Source organism: Bos indicus, chromosome 15, assembly GCF_029378745.1.
Source record: "Bos indicus isolate NIAB-ARS_2022 breed Sahiwal x Tharparkar chromosome 15, NIAB-ARS_B.indTharparkar_mat_pri_1.0, whole genome shotgun sequence".
Taxonomy (NCBI): domain Eukaryota; kingdom Metazoa; phylum Chordata; class Mammalia; order Artiodactyla; family Bovidae; genus Bos; species Bos indicus.
In genome coordinates this window covers 13,531,490-13,556,065 of record NC_091774.1, presented here as the reverse complement: position 1 = coordinate 13,556,065, position 24,576 = coordinate 13,531,490, and positions in this window count along the sequence as shown.

Sequence of the window (24,576 nt, the reverse complement as noted above, 5' to 3'; positions counted from 1 at the left end):
TTTGTACATGACAACAAACTAGAAAATTCTGAAAGAGAAGGGAATACCAGATGACCTTACCTGCCTCCAGAGAAGCCTGTATGCAGGTCAAGAAGAAACAGAACTGGACATGGAACAATGGAGTGGTTCCAAATTGGGAAAGGAGTACATTAAGGCTGTATATTATCACCCTGCTTATTTAATTTATATGCAGAGTACATCATGTGAAAATTCCAGGTTGGATGAAGCACAAGCTGGAATCAAGATTTCAGGGAGAAATATCAATAACCTCATATATACAGTTGACACCATGCTTATGGCAGAAAGCAAAGAGGAACTCAAGAGCCTCTTGATGAAGGTGAAAGAGGAGATGAAAAGCTGGCTTAAAACTCAACATTCAAAAAATGAAGATCATGGCATCTGGTCCCATCTCTTCATGGCAAATAGGTGGGGAAACAATAGAAACAGTGACAGACTTTATTTTCTTGGGCTCCAAAATCACTGTGGATAGAGACTGTAACCATGAAATTAAAAGATGCTTACTCCTTGGAAGAAAAGCTATGACAAACCTGACAACATATTAAAAAGGAGAGATATTACTCTGCCGACAAAGTTCTGTGTAATCAAAGCTGTGTCATGCACAGATATGAGAGCTGGACAGTAAAAATGGCTGAGCACGAAAAAATTGATGCTTCTGAACTGTGGTGCTAGAGAATACTCTTGAGAGTCCCTTGTACAGCAAGGAGATCCAGTCAATCCTAAAGGAAATCAGTCCTGAATATTCATTGGAAGGACTGATGCTGAAGCTGAGACTCCAATACACTGGCTACTAAAGAGAGGAACTGACTTCTCAGAAAAGACCCTGACTCTGGGAAAGATTGAGGGCAGGCAAACAAGGGGGTAACAGAGGATGAGATGGTTGGATGGCATCGCTGGCTCAAAGGATAGGAGTTTGAGTAAACTACGGGAGATGGTGAAAGACAGGGAAACCTGGCATGCTGCTATCCATGGGGTCACAAGGAGTCGGACACAACTGAGTGACTGATTGATGACAATGGCTAATTCATGCTAATGTGTGGCAGAAACAAACAAAATACTCTAAAGCAATTATCCTCTAATTAAAAATAAATAAATTTAAAAATTATTTTAGGAAAAAAAGAATGCTAACTGGGAAAAGAATAGAGGAACACAGTGAGGATTCTAACAAGGAATTGCAAAACATAAAAAGAAAGAAGAGAACCAAGCAGAACTGAAGAATGCCATAACAGAAATGAAAAGCACACTAGAAGGGATTAACAGCAGACTGTGATTTGGAAAAATGCATGCATGATCTGGATGATAGAATAATGGAAATCATCTAATTGGAACAACAAAAAGAAAAATTAAAAAAAGAACAGTTACAGACTCTCTGGAACAACATCATATATATCAATATTTATATTTATAAGTGTCCCCAAAAGACAAGATATAAAGAAGGGAGTTGAAAATTATTTAATGAAATCATGGCTGAAAATTTCCTAAAGTGGAAAAAGGAAACAGATATCTGATACAGGAAGCACAGGGGCTCCAGACAAATGAAACCAAAGAGACCCATGACAAAGCATATCATAACTAAAATGACAAAGTTTAAAGACAAAGAACAAATTCTAATATCTGCAAGAGAAATGCAACGAACATTTACAAAGGAACCATCACAAGGCTATTAGCTGGTTTTTCTGCAGAAATTTTTCATGTCAGAAGGGAGTGGCATGATATATTCAAGGTGCTGAAAGGAAAAAAATAATACCCTGCAGACTAGGATACTCCATCCAATAAAATTATCACTTAGAATTTAAGCAGATAAAGAAATTCTCAGACAAGAAAAAAAACTGAGAGTTCCTCAATATGAAACCCACACTAAAAGAAATGTTAAAACTCTTCTCTGAGTGGAAAAGATTGTAACAAGAATCAGTAGAAAAGGAATACTCCCACTAGACAGGAAGATTGTTCAAATAAACGATCTAGCCTGCCATCTAAAATAATTAGGAAAAAGTACAATTAAAAAAGTCCAAAATTACCATGAGGAAAGAAACAATACAGATCAGACAGGAAATAAAATAGACCAAAAAAAAAAAAAAAAAAAAGAAGAAGAAAAAGAAATCAATAAAACCAAGAAGCAGTTTTCTGGAAAAAAAAATTTTTTTTGATAAAATTTTAGCTATGCTCACCAGGAAGAGAGAGAGGACCCAAATAAAATAAGAACTAAAAGAAAAAAAAAACAAAAAACAAAAACCTAACAGTGGGTATAACAGAGAAACAAAAATAAGAGAATACTATGTACAGTTCTATGCCAATCAATTGGAAGAAACAGATACATTTCTAGAAACATACAACCTGCTAAGAATGATTCAGAAAGAAACAGATAATCTTAACCATTTAATATCTAGTAGCAAAATTGAATTTTTAATTTAAAAACCCACAGCAAACAAAAGTCAAGGATCAGAAGGCTTCACAGAGATATTCTACCAAACATATAAGTAAAAGCTAATACCTGTCTTTCTCAAACTACTCCAAAAATTTGCAGAGGGTGAACACGCAAATTTATTCTACAAAGCTACAGTTACCCTGATACTGAAGCCAGTGGGAGGCACACACACACACACACACGCACATATATATAAGGCTAATGTGTGCTATGCTTTGCTTAGTCTCCCAGTCGTGTTTGACTCTTTGCTACCATAAGGACTGTTACCACCAGACTCCTCTGTCCAGGGGGATGCTCCAGGCAAGAATACTGGAATGGGTTGCCATGCCCTCCTCCAGGGGATCTTCCCAATCCAGGGATTGAATCCATGTCTCCCACATTACAGGTGTATTCTTCACCATCTGAGCCACCAGGGAAGACAGAATATTGCCGTTGGTAGTCCATCCTTTCTCTAGGGGATCTTCCTGACTCAGAAATGGAACCAGGGTCTTCTGAATTGAAGATGGATTCTTTACCAGTTGAGCTACCCATATAATGCTAATATGTCTGATAAATCTAAATCAAAAGTCCTAAATGAAATATGAGAAAATTGAATTCAACAATATATCACCAAAGACCATACACTAAGGTCAAATGGGATTTATTTTAGGGATAAATAAGAACATAAATTTCAATATTCACAAACCAGTCAATGTGATACACTACATTAACAAAAGGAAGGATAAAAATCACATGATCATCTCAATAGAAGAAAAAAAAAGCTTTCAGTAAAATTCAGCATCCATTCATGATAAAAACTCTCATCAAAGTTGGTCTGGAAGAAACATATCTCAATATAATAAAGGCCATTTATGACAAACCCACAGTTATCATGCTACATAATGATGAAATGCATAAAGCATTTTCTCAAATATCAGGAACAATGATGCCTTCTCTTACAACACTTCTGTTTAACATAATAATGTATTTCCTAACCACAGCAATGAGACCAAAAACACCACCCCCCCTCCCACAAATTTGGAAGGAAAGAAGTAAAACTGTCACTATTTGCAGATGATGTGATACTCTCTCTGTGCAGGAAAGCCTATCTCTATCAAAACACTATTAGAACTAAGAAACACCTTTAGTACTGTTGCAGGATACAAGATCAATATATAGAAATCTATTGCTTTTCTGAACTCTAATAATGAGCTTCAGAAAGAGAAAGCAAGAAAATAATCCAATTTAAAGTCACATCAAAAAAGAATAAACTGCTGATGTGAAAAACTTATACTCTGTAAAATGTTGATGAGAGAATGTGAAACTAATACAAAGCAATGGAAAATAATATAAAAAATGTTCATGGATTGGAAATATTAATATTGTAAAAATATCTATAGCATCTAAAGCAATCTATAGATACAATGCAATTTATATGAAAATATCCATGATATTTTCACAGAATTGAAATAATCCTAAAATTTATATGGGACAGAAAGACCCCAAATTACCAAAGCAATTGATCAAAAGTAACAAAATTCTATATATCATGCTCCCTGACTTCAGACTATGCCATAAAACTACAGTAATGAAACCAGCATGGTACTAACACAAAATAAACACACATCAATGAAATAGAAAGGAGAGTCTCAAAATACATTTATTCACTTATGGTAAATTAATTTGTGACAAAAGAGGCTAAAGTATACATGGTGAAAAGATAATCTCTTTAATAAGTGGTGCTGGGAATAATTGATGTTGGGAAAACTGGACAGCTACATGTAAAGAAAGATATTCAACATTTTCTCATACCATTTGCAACAGTAAACTCATAATGGATTAAAGACTTGAATGTAAGACTGGAAAGCATAAAACTCCCATGAGAGAATATGGGCAACCATCTTTGATATAAACTGCAGCCAACTTTTTGGATTTGCTTTCTAGGACAAAAGAAGCAAAAGCAAAATTAAACAAATGAGACCAGTTAAACTTGAAAACCACTTCACAGCAAAGAAACCAGTGGCCAAACACAAAGACAACCTACTGAATGGAAAAAAAGAAAAATCATATGACCAATACAGGATTAATATTCAATACATAAATAGCTCATACAACTGAATAACAACAACAATTCAATCAAAAAATGGGCCAAAGACTAGAATAATACCTTTCCAAAGAAGATACAACAGATGGTCAACAAGTACATGATAAAGGGCTCAACACCACTAGACCACTAGTCATCAGAGGAATACAAATAAAAAACACTGAGATATCACCTCCTACCTGCCAAAATTACTATCATCAAAAGGTCTACAAATAAGAAGTCCTGGCTAGGATTTGGTGAAAAGAAAATGCTAGAACACCATTTGTGGGATTTAAATTGGTGTGGCCACTATGGATAGCAGTGTGGAGGATCCAAAAAAACAAAAACAAAAACAAATACAACCTAAAAATAGAACTACCATTTGATCCAGTAATTCTACTCTTGGATATATATTCAGAAAAAATTGAACACAGTAATTCAAAAAGATATATACACCCAATGTTTGCAACAACATTATTTATGATGAATAAGATTTGAAAGCAACACATGTCTATGAACTGATGAATAGATAAAGAAGATGTAGTATATATTTATAAATTTAGGCTGATGGTGGTTAAAATTTTTGGCCTTCTTTGAGTTCCCTGATTTTCTGAAAGATTTCATGATGTACTTAAACATATTTTTGGTAACTTATTCATCATTTAGTTTTATTTTTCTTATTTATTTTTTGAAGTGGGACAGTTTTTCAGACTAATTCGTTGATCTGCTGTAAAGAAGAGATCGCATTGTCCTTAATGACATCTTCTACTTTATCCTTTTTCTCTTTATTTATTTATTTTTCTCTTTATTTTTAATTGAGATTTAACAATTTAATAGTTGATTTACAATATTATGCTACAGTACTTGAGATGTTATTCCTCTTTATGCCATCTATTAAAATAATTTTATTACTAATTATACAGTTAAAATCTCACATACTCATAATATTCCTTATCTACCATGGCCTAATTTATATTCTCCTCTTCAAAACTACTCATGGTCTGTACAAGTAATCTATCAATTAACTATGTATATCTTTATAACATCTCATCTATTGTTTCCTTAATCTATAATTATACTTTTATGTCATTTTAACTGCCCTGTGAGAACAGTTTATCTGTGTTATAATTATATTTAAACTTCCTAAATGCTAATGTGGTGTTTTGTGCATCTTGTACTTTTATTAGAGTGTACTGTGTTTGAATTACAGTTAAGCTTCTTTGAACAAATATGTTCAAGTTCTTTTTCATTTATTTTTCAATATTTATTATCCTGTTTTTCACTTTCCTCTCACTCTTCCACATCATTGCCAAAGTTATTAATTAATAGTGACTGTTTCAAACTCAGTGGAATACAAAGAAGATCTTTAACTTTTTCTACAACCATATTCTCAATTATTTATCCATAAAATAAAACTTTCATGTTTTCATGTTTTAGTCCCTCAGTTTTAATGTCTCATTTAATATTATTATATAGTAATCTGTTTGAATTAGTAGATTATGATGACATTTCACATGTGCAGTGGTAAAATTATATTAAAAAAATCATTCTTATGTTCAAATCAAAGTGATTTTTCTCCTTTAAGCTTTATTTTGATTTGCAGACTAGGAACTTATAACACTGAAGTGAGGGTGTATTTCTTCTTTACATCTTCCTTGATATACTCCCTGATTTGTTTCCTGAGAAGGAAGTGACAGAGCATGAGGATGAGATGGTTGGATGGCATCACCAACTCAATGGACATGAGTTTGAGCAAGCTCCAGGAGATGGTGAAAGACAGGGAAGGAATCCTGACATGCTGCAGTCCTTGTGGTTGGATCACAAAGAATTGGACATGACTTAGCAGCTGAATAACAACCTCTGATTATGACATAGAGTTAAGAAAGATTAGATAAAGAGAGGTAATATTTAAATGATTCATATGGTTATAATCCAGCTATAACTGTCTATTGTCATGGCCAAACTTAAAATACTGGCTCTTTCATGAGGAACATGTGAATTTCAAGCTTCTTGCTTTGGCTGATATTTTTCTGACAAATGCTTTGCTATGACTGCCTCTTATATTCCTTCCTTATCTGCCAACTGGTAAACTTATTGATGTGGTCCTTTTATCATAATACACAACCTTTCTGGCTAAGGTTCCTTCAAGATTGAATGAACCAGACAGTTTCTCCTGAGAAATTTCTGGCACCCTTGCTCTGACAGAGATGGAAGAGAGAGTGTTACTTATCTGACTACTAATCTTTCTTTTTTCATAAGGTAGATTCTATTTACTTCAACTCGGATTGCCTTAGATTTCTCTAAGATAGAGGCATCAGATTCTTAGATGTACGTGCTCTGTTTAGCTCCTAGGGATACCACATTAATTTCTCCCAAGAATGCTTTAATGTTGCTCAACCTTTGCTGGCCACATAATACATTTTTGTATTTGTTAAGCAAATATTTACTAAGTTCTTACTTTATGTAGTTACTGTTTTCAGCACTGGAAGAAGTATAGTTGGAGTTGCTGATTTACCAATTTAGTGATTTTCGGTTAAATTTGATATTAGATAAACACAAATAACTTAACAGTTGTTTCGTTATTCAGTTGAAGTCATGTCCAACTCTTTTGAAGCCCATGGACTGTAGCAGGCCAGGTTCCTTTGTCCCCCAGGATCTCAGGGAGTTTTCTCAAATTCATGTCCATTGAGTCAGTGATGTTATCTAACCATCTCATCCTCAATCTTTCCCAGTATCAGGATCTTCTCCAACGAGTTGGCCCTTTGCATCAGGTGGTCAAAGTACTGGAGCTTCAGCTTTAGCACCAGTACTTACAATGAATATTCAGGGTTTATTTCCTTTTGGATTGACTGGTTTGATCCCTGCTGTTCAAGGGACACTCAAGAGTCTTCAGCACCACAATTCAAAAGCATTAATTCTTTTTAATGGCTGAGTAATACTCCATTGTGTATATGTACCACAGCTTTCTTCTCCACTCATCTGCTGATGGACATCTAGGTTGCTTCCATGTCCTGGCTATTATAAACAGTGCTGTGATGAGCACTGGGGTACACTGTCTCTTTTGATTCTGGTTCCCTCAGTGTGTATGCCCAGCAGTGGGATTGCTGGGTCATAAGGCAGTTCTATTTCCAGTTTTTTAAGGAATCTCCACACTGTTCTCCATAGTGGCTGTACTAGTTTGCATTCCCACGAACAGTGTAAGAGGGCTCCCTTTTTTCCACACCCTCTCCAGCATTTATTGCTTGTGGACTTATGGATCACAGCCATTCTGACTGGCGTGAAATGGTACCTCATTGTGGTTTTGATTTGCATTTCTCTGATAATGAGTGATGTTGAGCATTTTTTCATGTGTTTGTTAGCCATCTGTATGTCTTCTTTGGAGAAATGTCTATTTAGTTCTTTGGCTCATTTTTTGATTGGGTCCTTTATTTTTCTGGAACTGAGCTGCAGGAGTTGCTTGTATATTTTTGAGATTAGTTGTCAGTTGCTTCATTTGCTATTATTTTCTCCCATTCTGAAGGCTGTCTTTTCACCTTGCTTATAGTTTCTTTTGTTGTGCAGAAGCTTTTAAGTTTAATTAGGTCCCATTTGTTTATTTTTGCTTTTATTTCCAATATTCTGGGAGGTGGGTCATAGAGGATCCTGCTGTGATGTATGTCGGAGAGTGTTTTGCCTATGTTCTCATCTAGGAGTTTTATAGTTTCTGGTCTTATGTTTAGATTTTTAATCCATTTTGAGTTTATTTTTGTGTATGGTGTTAGAAAGTGTTCTAGTTTCATTCTTTTACAAGTGGTTGACCAGTTTTCCCTGCACCATTTGAATCAGTTCTAACAAGGTGGATGAAACTGGAGCCTATTATACAGAGTGAAGTAAGCCAGAAAGAAAAACACCAATACAGTATACTAACGCATATATATGGAATTTAGAAAGATGGTAATGATAACCCTATATATGAGACAGCAAAAGAGACACAGATGTATAGAACAGTCTTTTGGACTCTGTGGGAGAGGGAGAAGGTGGGATGACTTGGGAGAATGGCATTGAAACATTTATAATATCATATATGTAACGAATCATCAGTCCAAGTTCGATGCATGATACTGTTTGCTTGGGGCTGGTGCACTGGGACGATCCAGAGGGATGGTACGAGGAGGGAGGAGGGAGGGGGGTTTGGGATGGCGAACACGTGTATACCTGTGGTGGATTCATGTTGATGTATGGCAGAACCAATACAATATTGTAAAGTAATTAACCTCCAATTCAAATAAATAAATTTATATTAAAAAATAAAGTAAAATGAAAAAAAAAAAGAAAAACAAAAACATAATTCTCTGATATTCAGTCTTCTTTTAAACGATGATGTTATTATAGTGCTGCACTCATTATGCCAGCAAATTTGGAAAACTCAGCAGTGACCACAAGACTGCGAGAGGTCAATTATCTTTCCAATCCCAGAGAAAAGCAATTTCAGAGAAAGTTCAAATTACCACACAATTACACTCGTTTCATATGCCAGCAAGATTATGCTCAAAATCTTTCAATCTAGGCTTCAGGAGTATGTGAACTGAGGACTTCCTGATGTACAAGCTGGATTTAGAAAAGGCAGAGGAACCAGAGATCAAATTGCCAACATATGCTGAGTCATAGAAAATTCAAGGGAATTAAAAAAAAAAAATCTACTTCTGCTTCATTGACTATGAAAAACCTTTGAATGTGTGAAGTCGCTCAGTTGTGTCCAACTCTTTGCGACCCGTGGACTGTAGCCCACCAAGCTCCTCCGTCCATGGGATTCTCCAGGCAAGAATATTGGAGTGGGTTGCCATTTGAATGTGTGGATCACAAAAAAATTGTGGAATATTTTTAGTGAGTTGGGAAAACCATACCATATTACCTGCCTCCTGAGAAACCTGTATGCAGGACAAGAGGCAGTAGTTAAAACTGGACACAGAACCATGGACTGGTTCAAAATTGGGAAAGGAGTTCATCGAGGCTTTATCACCATACTTATTATATGCAGAGTACATCATGTGAAATGCCAGGCTGGATGAAGCACAAACTGAAGTCAAAATTGCTGAGAGAAATAGCAAACCTCAAATATGCAGATGATACCACTTTAATGGCAGAAAGTGAAGAGGAACTGAAGAGCCTCTTGATGAAGGTGAAAGAGAAAAATGAAAACACTGCCTTTAAACTCAACATTCAAAAAATGAAGATCATGGCATCTGGTCCTATCACTTTACGGCAAATAGATGGGGGAAATGTAGAAACAGTGTCAAATTTCATTTTCTTGGGCTCCAAAATCACTGTGGATGGTGAGTGGCTACAGCCATGTAATTAAAAGATGCTTGCTCTTTGGAAGAATAGCTTTGAAAAACCTAGATAGTGTATTAAAAAGCAGAGACATCAGTTTTTGCTGAACCCTAAAGAAGGCTTAGAACCAAAGAATTGATATTTAGGACAGTGGGGCTAAAGACTACCCTTGAGAGTCCCTTGGATAGAATTATATTGGCCATCTGATGTAAAGGGCTGACTCACTGGAAAAGTCCCTAATGTTGGGAAAGATTGAGGACAAGAGAAGAAGGGAGTGATTGAGGATGAGATAGTTGGGTGGTATCATCAACTCTATGGACATGAGTTTGAGCAAATTGCAGGAAATAGTGAAGGACAGGGAATCCTGGTGTGCTGAAGTTCATGGAGTCATAAAGAGACACAAGTTAATGAGTGAACAACAACAGCCTTCTTTATGGTCCAAATCTCACATCTGTACACGACTAATGGAAAAATGATAGCTTTGACTATACAGGCCTTTGTTGGCAAAGTGATGTACCCTTTAATATGCTATCTAGGTTTGTCATAGTTCTCCTTTACAGAAGAAAGCATTTTTCAAAATTTTGCTGTAATCACCTTCCGCAGTGATTTTGGAACTCAAGAAAATAAAATGTGTCACTGCTTCCAGTTTTTCCCCTTCTATTTGCTATGAAGTATTGGGACTGGATGCCATGATCTTAGTTTGTTTAATGTTGAGTTTCAGGCCAGGTTTTTCACTTTCCTCTTTCACCTCATTAAGAGCACCTTTAGTTCCTCTTCACTTTCTGCCATTAGAGTGGTATCATCTGCATATCTGAGGTTTTTGCCATATTTCCTGACAAATCTGATTACAGCTTGAGCTTCATACAGCCTGGCATTTCACATGATGTATTCTGTGTGTAAGTGAAATAAACAGCAGGATAACAATACACATCCTTGTCATACTCCTTTTCCAACTTTGAACCAGTCTGTTGTTTCATGTCTGGTTCTCACTGTTGCTTATGACCTGCATAGAACTTTCTCAGGAGGCAGGTAAGGTGGTCTTGTATTCTTATCTCTTTAAAAATTTTCCACAGTTTGTTGTGATCCACATAGTCAAAGGTTTTAGCATATACAATCAAAATTTTGTATTCCTAATCTTGAATATACAGTAATACCTCCTTTCCTTTGTTACTAAAATCTATGTGTATTCCTTTAATAACATAGACTTGAGGCACACTCTTTTGATAGTAGTTGATAACCTAGGCTTTGGAGTCAAAGAAATTGGAGTTCAAATCCTCACTTCACTAACTTTAGCTTCAGTATTTTGTACAAGGCATTTTGACAATAAGAAAATTGGGATTTTGAGGGATTAAATAAAGAAAATTACATTTTTCAAAATTTGTGGGTATGTATGTGTTCATTTGCTAAGTCGTGCCTGACTCTTTGCAACATCATGGACTGTAACCCACCAGGATCCTCTGTTCTTGGGATTTTCCAGGTAAGAATACTGGAGTGAGTAAATATTTCCTCTTTCAGGAAAAATTCCTGACATAGTGATCAAACTCGTATTTCCTGTGTTTCTTTCTTTGGCAGGCAGACTCATTATTGATGAACCACCTGAGTGAAGTGAAGTGTTAGTTTTTCAGTCATATTTGACTTTTTGCAACCCCACACAAGATGATGGAGTAGAAGGATGTGAGCTCATTTTCTCCTGTGAGAACTCCAAAATTACAGCTCACTGCTGAACAATCATCGACAGGAGGATGTTGGACCCCACCTAAAAAGATACTCCATGTATAAGGGTAAAGGAGAAGACCCAGCAAGATGGTAGGAGGGGTGAAATCGCATTTAGAATCAAACCCCATATCTGCTAAAAATGTTTGGAGGGCTCAAACAAAATCTTGTGCACACCATGACCCAGATACCCCACAGAGACTGAGCCAGACCTGCTTTTAGTGTTTGAGTGTCTCCTGCAGGGTAGGAGTCAGCAGTGGCCTGCCACAGGGGCAGGGGCTCTGGGTGCACCATACCTGGGTCACACAGCCTGTGGCATAAGCCCTCGTGGAGGAGATCACCATTAACCCCACCATAGAGCCACCAAACAGATGACCCACAAACTGCAGAACAATTATACCAAATATTTTCTCACATTGTTAAGAAAGTTCTAGGACCCACAACAAATTTCCCAACATGGGAATCTGGGAAAGGGACTGAGACTTCCCCGGGAATTTGACATTGGAGGCTAGTGGGATTTGATTATATAACTTGCACAAGACTGGAGAAACAGACTCTTGGAAGGCACAAACAAAATTTTGTACACATCATGACACAGGAGAAAGGAGCAGTGACCCCACAAGAGACTGACCCAGGCTTGCCTGTGAGTGTCCCGGAGTCTCCAGCAGAGGCGTGGGTCAGCGATGGCTTACTGCAGGGTCAGGGGCACTGAGTGTGGCAGTGTATGCATGGGACCTTTTGAAGGAGGTGGCCAGTATTGTCATTACCTCCACCATAGTTTGGTCTCAGGTCAACAACAGGGAGGGAACACAGCCCTGTCCATAAACAGAAATTAGGGTTAAAGATTTACTGAACATGGCCCTGCCCATCAGAACAACATCTAGTTTCCCCCACAGTCAGTCTCTCCCATCAGGAAGCTTCCATAAGCCTCATCCCTATCCATCAAAGGGCAGACAGAATGAAAACCATAGTCATAGAAAATTAGTCAAATTGATCAAATAGAACACAGCCTTGTCTAACTCAATGAAACTATGAGACATGCCATGTAGAGCCACCCAAGATAGATGGGTCATGGTGGAGGATTCTGACAAAACGGGGTCCACTGGAGAAGGGAATGGCAAACTGCTGTAGTATTCTTGAGAACCCCATTAGCAGTATGAAAAGGCAAAAAGATATACTGAAAGATGAACTCCTCTGTTCGGTAGGTGTCCAATGTGCTACTGAAGAAGAATGGAGAAATAACTTGAGAAAGAAAAAGGAGACAGAGCCAAAGCAAAAACAATGCCCCGTTGTGGATGTAACTGGTGATGGAAGTAATACTAGTCCAATGCTGTAAGAAGAATACTGCACAGGAACCTGGAACCTTAGGCCCATGGCTCAAGGTAAATTGGAAGTGGTCAAACAGGATATGGCTAGAGTGAGCATCAGCACTTTAGGAATCAGTAAACTAAAATGGACTGGAATGGGCTACTTTAATTCAGATGGCCATTATATATACCACTGTGGGAAAGAAACCCTTAGAAGAAATGGAGTAGCCCTCAAAGTCAATACAAGAGTCCAAAATGCAGTACTTGGATGCAATCTCAAAAACTGACAGAATGATCTCTGTTTGTTTCCAAGGCAAACCATTCAATATCACAGTAATCCAAGTCTATGCCCCAGCCAGTAATACTGTAGAAGCTGAAATTGAATGCTGCTATGAAGACCTTCAAGACCTTCTAGAACTAATACCCCAAAAGAAGTCCTTTTCAACATTAGGGACTGGAATGCAAAAGTTGGAAATCAAGAGATACCTGGGGTAATAGGCAAGTTTGGCATTGGAATACAAAATGGAGCAGGGCGAAAGCTAACACAGTTTTGCCAAGAGAACCCACTGGTCAGAGCAAATGCTGTCTTCAAACAACACAAGAGATGATTCTATGCATGGACATCACCAAATGGTCAATACCAAGTCAGATTGATTATATTTTTGCTGTCAAAGATGGAGAAGCTCCATACAGTCAGTATAAACAAGACTGGGAGAAGACTGTGCCTCAGATCATGAACTCCTTATTGCCAAATTCAGGCTTAAATTGAAGAAAGTAGGGAAAACCACTAGACCATTCAGATATAGACTAAATCAAATCCCTTATGATTGCACAGTGGTGGTGACAAATAGTTTCAAGGGATTAGATCTAATAGAGTGCCTGAAGAACTATGGATGAAGGTTCATAACATTGTACAAGAGGCAGTGATCAAGAGCATCTAAAAAAAGAAATGAAAAAGGCAAAATGGTCATCTGAGGAGGCCTTACAAATAGCTGAGGAAAGAAGAGAAGCTAAAGCAAAGGAGAAAAGGAAAGATATACCCGTTTGAATACAGAGTTACAACGAATAGCAAGGAGCGATAAGAGAGCCTTCCTCAGTGATTAATGCAAAGAAGAAGAGGAAAACTATAGAATGGGAAAGACTAGAGATCTCTTCAAGAAAATTAGAGATACCAAGGGAATATTTCATGCAAAGATGAGTACAATAAAGGATAGAAAGTGTATGGACCTAACAGAAGCAGAAGATATTAAGAAAAGGTGGCAAGAACACACAGAACTATACAAAAAAGATTTTCATGACCTAGATAATTACGATGGTGTAATCACCCGTTAAATCCAGACATCCTGGAATATGAAGTCAAGTGGGACTTAGGAAGAAGCATCACTACAAACAAAGTTAGTGGAGGTGTTGGAATTCTAGTTGAGCTATTTCAAATCCTAAAACATGATACTGTGCAAGTGCTGCACTCAATATACCAGCAAACTTGGAAAACTCAGCAGTGGCCACAGGATTGGAAAAGGTCAGTTTTCATTCCAATCCCAAAGAAAGGCAATGCCAAAGAATGTTCAAACTTTGGCAAAGAGTGCAAACCGCACAATTGCACTCATCTTACATGATAGCAAAGTAATGTTCAAAATTCTCTAAGCCTGGCTTCAACAGTGTGTGAGTTGTGAACTTCCAGATGTTCAAAATGGATTTACAAAAGGCAGCGGAACCAAAGATCGAACTGCCAGGATCTGTTGGATCATTGAAAAAGCAAGGGAGTTCCAGAAAAATATCTACTTCTGCTTTACTGACTATGCCAAAGCCTTTGACTGTGTCTACCACAACAAAGTGTGGAAAATTCTTCAAGCGATGTGAATAGCAGACCAACTTACCTGCCTCCTGAGAAATCTGTATGCAGGTTACCAAGCAACAGTTAGAATTGGACATGGAACAAGAGACTGGTTCCAAATTGGAAAAAGCTGTATATTGATGTATATAAGCTGTATATAATATGTCAAAGCTGTATATTGTCACCCTGCTTATATAACTTATATGCAGAGTACATCATGAGAAATGCTGGGCTCTATGAAGCACTAGGTGGAATCAATATTGTTGGAAAAAATATCAATAATCTCAGATATGCAAATAACACCACCATTATGGCAGAAAGCAAAGAGGAACTAATGAGTCTCTTGATGAAAATGAAAGAGGAGAGTGAGAAAGCTGGCTTAAAACTCAACATTCAAAAAACGAAGATTATGGTATCCCGTCCCATCACTTCATGGCGAATAGACTGAGAAACAATCGAAACAGTGACAGACTTCATTTTTTTGGGCTGCAAAATCACTGTAGATGGTGAAGGCAGCCATGATATCAAAAGACACTCGCTTCTTGGAAGAAATGCTATGACCAACCTAGACAACATGTTAAAAAGCAGAGACATTACTTTGCCACCAAAAGTCCGTCTAGTCAAAAATATGATTTTTCTTGTAGTCATGTATGGATGCAAGAGTTGGACGGTAAAGAAAACTGAGTGCCAAATAATTGATACTTTTGAACTATGGTGTTGGAGAATACTCTTGAGAGTCCCCTGGACTGCATGGAGATCCAGTCAGTCATCCTAAAGGAAATCAGGCCTGAATATTCATTGGAAGGACTGATGCTGATGCTGAAGCTCCAATACTTTGGCCACTTGCTGAGAAGAACTGACTCATTTCAAAAGAACCTGATGCTGGGAAAGATTGAAAGCAGGAGGAGAAGGGGAGAACTGAGGATGAAATAGTTGGATGTCATTACTGACTCGATGGACATGAGTTTGAGCAAGCTCCATATGTTGTTGCTGGAGAGGGAAGCCTGGTGTGCTGCAGTCTGTGATTAGCAAAGAGTCGGACATGACGGAGTGGCTAGAATGAACTGAACTTACCTGAAATGAACTTTAGGCCACTAGATTCTTCTGTCCATAGAATCCTCCAGGTAAGAATACTCATGTGGGTAGCCATTATTTTCTCCAAGGAATATTCCTGATCTCTAAATTATTATTATTTTAGTATGTACATAATGGGTGACCCTGCACAGAATGGCTGATAGCTTAATTGAGTAATGCAAGCCCCTTAGCCATGACAAGGCTGTGATTCAAGAAGAGATTTATTGGTAAGTATGTAATCTACTATATATATATATTACTATAATTATTTGACTCACCTGAAATTAAGGTTTAAGTGAATGTCTAGTATCTTATCTGGCACTCTTAGAAATATAAAAAACATTATATTTTATGTGGTATAGAAGATATATTCATGTCTTTATGGAGCTATAATCTAGTTGGAAAGACAAGACTAATAGACATTATAGAAAGTTGTAGAAAAAATAAAATTATGTTAGGGCGATAGAAAGTGTCAGGTGCTTATTGTTGCTATTATATATATATATAGACCATGGCCCTAATATCAAAGAGATTTATGAGCAGAGAATGCAAGAAAGCAAGGAAATTCAGACAATCCATGTACAAGAACAAGCAAGTACAAAAAACTGAGATGTGAATATTCATGCCATCTACAAAGAATAAAAAATAACAGCAACAAAAAATGCGTATGCTAAAGAAAATGGTGGAGAGTGATTCAGAGAGGTATGGGGCTTGGGTTTCCTTTGTGTTGTGCCAAAGAAGGTGCAAGAATGTGGGTCACTACTCCAACTATTACAAGGATTTTATCTTTGGTTAGATAGGAAGGCTTTGTTGATTTTTGAGAAGTGGCATGATTAAGTAATCTTTTCAAATGTATTATTTTTCTGCTGAAAAAAGAAATAGATTAGAGAATGTGATTGCAAAGGCAGGATACCTACTTCAGTAATCTTGAAAAGAATTGTTAGACTATTCTGATAATTTGGATGTAGAATGTAAGAAAAAGAGAAAAGTCAAAGATGACTCTGATAACATTTACTGGAGAAACTGAAAGAAAAGAGTTGACATTCACTGTGATGGGAAATATAATGAGAAGTTTGTGGAAGGGTATGAAATAGGGAGTTCAGTTGGGACATTTCAAATTTGTAATGTTAGATATCTAATTGCAAAGACTGAGTCTACAGTTAAATTGACTCTCTGGGGAAGACTTTTGGGTGACAGATAACAGCTTGAGAGTTGATAGGTTATGTGTGCATGTGTGTGTGTGCTAAGTTGCTTCAGTTGTGTCCGAGTTTGTGCAATCCTATGGATTATAGACCTCCAGGCTCCTCTCCCCATGGGATTCTCCAGTCAAGAATACTAGAGGGGGTTGCCATTTCCTTCTCCAGGGGATCTTTCCCACCCATGGATGGAATAGTCATCACTTACACCTGCATTGGCAGGCAGGTTCTTTACCACTAGTGCCATCTGGCAGGTTATACATAGTATTTGGGGAATTCCCATGTGGCATGAGACATGAGTTCAATACCTGGTTTGGTAAGATCCCCTGGAGGAGGAAATGACAACCCACTCCAGTATTCTTGCCTGGAGAATCCCATGGACAGAGGAGCCTGGCAGACTATAGTCCACAGGGTCTCACAGAGTCAGACATGACTGAAGTAGCTTAGCAAGCACACACATTAAATATAATGTGACACAAAATCAAATATGACACAAAATCATGTGAGAGCACTGACCATTCTTGAAGGCATCTCCAATTGCTATGGTTGTTTTCCTTGAGAGTCTTTCAGCTTTTTTTCTGGTGAAAATGAGTACTCTATTCCCAATCCATTACACTAATTCTCACTGTAGAATTAATGTCTCAGTGACAACTTTTAATACAAGTATGGAAAATAGCTTCCATTCAGTGACTCTAAGGACAATCTTTCATTCATGGTGCACTTGGTTCTCTCTTTATTTAATCTCCTGTCTTTTCAAAAATGATATCAGGTGCTTGAGGGCAGCATGCAATGTATCATTTAAATAATTTTGACTAAAGTTACCTCTCAATGAGGAAGAAAAGGTTGATTTTAGTATATTAAGGTGATGACATAACTTTAATTTGGCTTTAGCAAAGACTTCTTTTAAATTTGGACAACATCTGACTATTAGACTACCTTGATCATAGGACTAATTTTATACTGCATCCCCCTATGTTCATTAACAGTTTTAAGAAAACTTCCCTAAATGTTGCCTATATTTATTATTATTTTTAGTAAAATATAGCAAAATCAGTATTTTTCTAATTTGACTCTCCTGATTAATTTACTAAGAAACAAAAATTTGCATAGAAATCAGATTCTAGAATTGCAAAAGACTACCTATATGTTACTGAATAAGTCTCCTACTTCTTCTGACTCTTATTCATCTCATTTGTGAAACACAAGACTTGGAAAGCATTCTATCTAAAAATCCTTCTGATTTAGTATTTTATAGTTCTATGATAAAAATTTTTAGACCAGACACCCCTATAAATTGTGGTCACCTAATCTTCTTAATTAGAGGCCTAGAATATTTTTTTTCATTTCATAATTTAGAATCACTTTTTATGTGAGTTAAAACCTTTATATAAAATAAAATTCAAGTGTAGTTTTGTTTATTTGTAGGACTCACCATTCCATGATTTTTTTAACATTGAAGTAAACAAATGTAAAATATTATACTGGTGGTGGTGGTTTAGTCACTAAGTTGTGTCCGACTCTTTGTGACCTCATGGATTGTAGCCCACCAGGCTCCTCTGTCCATGGGAATTTCCAGGCAAGAATACTGGAGTAGGTTGCCATTTCCTTTTCTGGGGGATTTTTCCCAACCCAAGGATTGAACCTGCATCTCCTGCATTGGCAGGTGGATTCTTTACCACTGAGGCATTATACTAGAACAAGATTAATAAATGTATAGGTGGTATTTCATGAGACTGTGTATATAGATTATCATTTTAGAACAAAGCTATTAAGTGACAGTGACTTGGCTATATGTATTAAATATAGACAACTGAAAACATTCAATCCATATTAAAGAATTATATTAGTTTCTCAACTGATATTAAAGTGTAATATCTTCAGCACCTGAGCCAAACAGTCATTAAAATCACAAACATGTCTAGAGCAAATGAAATTGATATCACCTTTTTAATACAAAAATATTGAATACTTTTAAAAGTCTTTTTCTTATGCCACTAATATATACAAATAAAAGTTTTACAAAAGTTGAATGCCACTCACATCAGAGGCTTTGATGGAACACATTTAAATCTTCAAGGAGAAGAGATGAAAAAATAAATATGAACTTTTTTTATACCATTAATTTCCTCACTGGAATTAGTTGATGTATGCTATTTCCTATTAACTTATATGCAGAGTAAATCATGAGAAACTCTGGGCTGGAAGAAGCACAAGCTGGAATCAAGATTGCTGGAAGAAATATCAATAACCTCAGATATGCAGATGACACCACCCTTATGTCAGAGTGAAGAGGAACTAAAAAGCCTCTTGATGAAAGTGAAAGAGGAGAGTGAAAAAGCTGGCTACAAACTCAACATTCAAACAACGAAGATCATGGCATCTGGTCCCATCACTTCAAGGGAAATAGACAGGGAAACAGTGGAAACAGTGTCAGACTTTGTTTTTTGGGGCCCCAAAATCACTGCAGATGGTGATTGCAGCCATGAAATTAAAAGACGCTTACTCCTTGGAAGGAAAGTTATGACCAACCTAGATAGCATATTCAAAAGCAGAGACATTACTTTGCCAACAAAGGTCCATCTAGTCAAGGCTATGGTTTTTCCAGTAGTCATGTATGGATGTGAGAGTTGGACTGTGAAGAAAGCTGAGCACCGAAGAATTGATGCTTTTGGTGGTGTTGGAGAAGACTCTTGAGAATTCCTTGGACTGCAAGGAGACCCAAGTCCATTCTAAGGGAGATCAGTCCTAGGTGTTCATTGGAAGGACTGATGCTGAGGCTGGAACTCCAATACTTTGGCCACCTCATGCGAAGAGTTGACTCATTGGAAAAGACCCTGATGCTGGGAGGGATTGGGGGTAGGAGGAGAAGGGGACAACAGAGGATGAGATGGCTGGATGGCATCACCGACTCGATGGACATGACTTTGAGTGAACTATGGGAGTTGGTGATGGACAGGGAGGCCTGGCGTGCTGGGATTCATGGGGTCGCAAAGAGTTGGACACGACTGAGCGACTGAACTGACTGACTGACTGACTGAAGTAGGTAAGGGACAAATCATTTGTTTGAACCAAAGAAAGCTCTGAAAGTACAGTGAATTTCTTCCTATTTTACATCCAGAGAAACTGACAAAACAATAAAATGCAAAGTTCACAGTCTTAACTGTGCTGACATGTACATTTGCTTTTCTTCCTGATTCAGTTCAGTTCAGTTATTTTCCTTAAATATTTCAGAAATCATTGTTGACTTGGAATAAATCACTTTAGGAAATATTTTAAAAAAGACAGCAATATTTAAATTGGAACAATGGGAATGTTTCCTAGATTTTTACCTTAAAAACTAAAAGAGGTCAACCCCCAATAGGCCAATTTTCAATATTTTCTTTGTGTGTTACTCTTTAAAGTCATTAAAAAAAACAGAATATCTTGTTATAGTAGTTGTATCCAAAGACTGTGCTTCAAACAGGAGCTTATTACTTGCATATTTTAATGAATAATATAAATTTAAAACCCTCCTGCTGTTCTATACCATAATAGCATGCATAGTACAATTTTGCTACTTTTATGTCATTTTCTGAAAGTTTTTGAGATTTTGAATGCCCTGAAATCAGGAACACTCCTGGGCATTTCTACAACCTAAATGATACTAAGTAAATACTTCTTGAATCTGTGGAATAGAAACTATTTCTGTATGTGATAGTTTAATTTATGGTGAACAAAGGTAAAGTGGAAGTGAATGTGAACATATTCAATAGTCGTGTCCCACTCTTTGTGACCCCATGGACTGCAGCACACTAGGCTTCCCTGTCCATCATCAATTCCAGGAGCATACTCAAACTCGTGTGCATCGAGTTGGTTATGCCATCCAACCATCCCATCCTCTGTCCTTCACTTCTCCAGCCTTCAATCTTTCCCACGGCAGGGTCTTTTTCAAAGAATCAGTTCTTTGCACCAGGTGGCCAAAGTATTGCAGTTTTAGCTTCAACATCAGTCCTTCCAATGAATATTCAGCACTAATTTCCTTTAGGATGGACTGGTTTGATCTCTGTGCAGTCCAGGGGACTCTCAAGAGTCTTCTTCAACACCACAGTTCAAAAGCATCAGTTCTTTGGTGCTCAGCTTTCTTTCTGGTCCAACTCTCATACCTATACATGACTACTGGAAAAATTATAGCTTTAACTAGATAGAGCTTTGGTGGCAAATTAATGTCTTTGCTTTTTAATATGCTGTCTAGGTTGGTCATAACTTTTCTTCCAAGAGCAAGCATCTTTTAATTTCATGGCTGCAGTCACCATCTGCAGTGATTTTGGAGCCCCCAAAATAAAGTCTCTCACTGTTTCCATTGTTTCCCCATCTATTTGCCATGAAGTGATGAGACCAGATGCCATAATCTTAGTTTTCTAAATGTTGAGTTTTAAGCCAGCTTTTTCAGTCTCCTCTTTCACTTCCATCAAGAGGCTCTTTAGTTCTTCTTTGCTTTCTGCCATAAGGATTGTGTCATCTGAATATCTGAGGTTATTGATATTTCTCCCAACAATCTTGATTCCAGCTTGTGCTTCAACTAGCCTGGCATTTCTCATGATGTACTAAACATATAAGTGAAATAAGCAGGGTGATAATATAAAGCTTTGACCAATTTGGTACAAGTTTGTTGTTCCGTGTCCAGTTCTAACTGCTGCTTCGTGACCTGCACAGATTTCTCAGGGGGCTGGTCAGGTGGTCTTGTATTCCCATCTCTGTCAGAATTTTCCAGTTTGTTGTGATCCACAGAGTCAAAGGCTTTGGTATAGTCAATAAAGCAGAAGTAGAGGTTTTTCTGGAACTCTCTTGATTTTTTGATGATCCAACGGATGTTGGCAGTTTGATCTCTTGCTCAACATTCAGAAAACCAAGATCATGGCATCTGGTCCCATCACTTCATGGGAAATAGATGGGGAAACAGTGGAAACAGTGTCAGACTTTATTTTGGGGGGCTCCAAAATCACGGTAATTGCAGAAGATGGTGATTGCAGCCATGAAATTAAAAGATGCTTACTCCTTGGAAGGAAATTTATGACCAACCTAGATAGCATATTCAAAAGCAGAGACATTACTTTGCCAATAAGGTCCATCTAGTCAAGGCTATGGTTTTTCCAGTGGTCATGTATGGATGTGAGAGTTGGACTGTGAAGAAAGCTGAGTGCCGAAGAATTGATGCTTTTGAACTGTGGTGTTGGAGAAGACTCTTGAGAGTCCCTTGGACTGCAAGGAGATCCAACCAGTCCATCCTAAAGCAGATCAGTCCTGGATGTTCTTTGGAAGGACTGATGCTAAAGCTGAAACTCCAATACTTTGGCCACCTCATGCGAAGAGTTGACTCATTGGAAAAGACTCTGATGCTGGGAAAGACTGGGGACAGGAGAAGAGGATGACAGAGCATGAGATGGCTGGATGGCATCACCGACTCGATGGACATGAGTTTGAGTGAACTCCTGGAATTGGTGATGGACAGGGAGGCCTGGCGTGCTGGGATTCATGGGGTCGCAAATAGTTGGACACGACTGAGCGACTGAATTGAACTGAACTCCTCTCCCTTTTGTAAATTCAGCTTGAATATCTGGAAATTCACAGTTCATATATTGCTGAAGCCTGGCTTGGAGGATTTTGAGCATTACTTTTCTATCATGTGAGATGAGTGCAATTGTTCAATAGTTTGAACATTCTTTGGCATTACCTTTCTTTGGGATTGGAATGAAAACTGATCTTTTCCAGTTCTGTGGCCACTGCTGAGCTTTCCGTTTGCTGGTATATCGAGTGCAGCACTTTCACAGCATGATCTTTTAGGATTTGAAATAGCTTAACTGGAATTCCATCAGCTTCATTAGCTTTGTTGATAGTGATGCTTCCTAACGCCCACTTGACTTCATATTACAGTATGTCTGGATCCAGGTGAGTGATCACGTCATCGTGGTTATCTGGGTCATGAAGATCTTTTTTCTCTAGGTCTTCTTTGTGTTCTTGGCACCTCTTCTTAATATCTTCTGCTTCTTTTAGGTCATACCGTTTCTGTCCTTTATTGTCCCCATCTTTGCATGAAATATTCCCTTGTTATCTCCAATTTTCTTAAAGAGATCTCTAGTCTTTCCCATTCTATTGTTTTCCTCTATTTCTTTGCATTAATCACTGAGGAAGGCTTTCTTTTCTCTCCTTGCTGTTCTTTGGTACTCTTCATTCAAATGAGTATATCTTTCCTTTTCTCTTTTGTCTTTAACCTCTCTTCTTTCTCAGATATCTGTAATGCCTCCTCAGACAACCATTTTGCCTTTTCTTTTTCTTGGGGATTGTCTTGATCACTGCCTCCTGTACAATGTCAGGAACCTCTGTCGATTGATCTCATCCTTAGGAAACACAAAATAATCCTGTAAGATTTCCAAATGCTTGGACTCAAAATGTACTTCAATACAAAGGTAACAAATAATGTACTTGGCTAGACTTATTTTTTTAAGCCATATTACTAAATATTGCCTTTCTTTGCCTATACAAATGAATTATTAACTCTATGACTAGATTCCCCAGCCCATTCTAATCGTGAAGTAAAAGGGAAAGTTGTTTAGTGGTGTCTGATTCTTTGTGACTCCAGGTACTGTAGCCTGCCAGGCGACTGTGTCCATGGAATTCTTCAGGCAAGAATACTGAATTGAGTAGCCATTGCATTCTCAAGGGGATCTCTTTGACCCAAAGAGAGAACCCCGGTCTCCTGCATTGGTAGTTGAATTCTTTACCATCTGAGCACTGGGAAATAGTGTCCTAACTGATTCTTAGGAGGAAATAGTCAAACAAACCATTAGCTTTCTACTTCTCTTTTACCAGCCTTAGTAAAAAAGTATTAATGATTCTCAAACTTTGAGATCTCAAGACTCTTTCCATTCTTAAAATTTCTTAGGATTTCAAAGAGCTTCTTTACTTTAATAATATCTTTTTATATTCTCCATTTTAAAAGACTAAAACTAAGAAACTCTAAAAATCAGGTATTTTTACTAATATATTTAAAATGAGTCTAAACTCCTTAATGTTAACCAAATAACATACTTGAAGTGAAAATAAACTGTTTTCCAAAACAAAAACAGTAAGAAGTTCAGTATTTTACACTTTTGTAATAACATTTTGCACTTTCATCAATTCATCCATTGCTGTACACTGTTTCAGTTAACAAGAAAATCTAGTCACTCATGTATATGTAGTTGGAGAAAAAACATTTTAATAGTCTTTTCAGATAATTTTGGATATTTTTATTTAAATGTGGAATCTGAAACCAAATCAATTAATGTTTCGTACTCTGCTGCATAAAAATAAATTTGTCTGTCTTATCATTTGAATGGGTGTTTTACCTATGCATGATTTTGAAACATGCTTTAGTTATTCTGAAAACATTAATTTCAGAGTTATGCAGATTTCTAAATAATGAAACATTTTATTATACAAAATAAACACACACACACACAAATATTTATTGTTTCTATTCCCAGCCAAGATGGAGTAATAGTGCCCAAATAGACTCCCACTCATATCATCAAAAAGTCCAAGCAAAATATATAAAACAACAAATATAAAGATATTAGACATGGAACAATACAGAACAGTGGTCCCAAGAGATGATAAAG